Raw genomic sequence first — 309 nt, forward strand, 5'->3', positions numbered from 1 at the left:
TTTTTTTATCATTAATAAAAAACAAGAGCTCATATACATGCAGCTTAAAGTTTGACAGCTGCTCCGTGAATCAAAGGGAATCATTTGAGGTGGCTGGCATCTTCTGAGGGTGGATTTGTCGCTTTTTAGCCCACATGGATGCCCTGAGACAAAACAAGAACTAGCTGTAGGGTTAATCTACAGTAATAAACCTGAAATAACAGGAAAATAAACAAGCAAAACATTCAGTTTTCCAAATAAATCTCCAAAAAAGAAGTGGTTTGTCATGACGCCCTTGCTAATTAATCTGCACACATATTTATACTCCTT

Source organism: Cyprinodon variegatus, unplaced genomic scaffold, assembly GCF_000732505.1.
Source record: "Cyprinodon variegatus isolate N-32 unplaced genomic scaffold, C_variegatus-1.0 Scaffold142, whole genome shotgun sequence".
In the NCBI taxonomy this organism is placed as follows: Eukaryota; Metazoa; Chordata; class Actinopteri; order Cyprinodontiformes; family Cyprinodontidae; genus Cyprinodon; species Cyprinodon variegatus.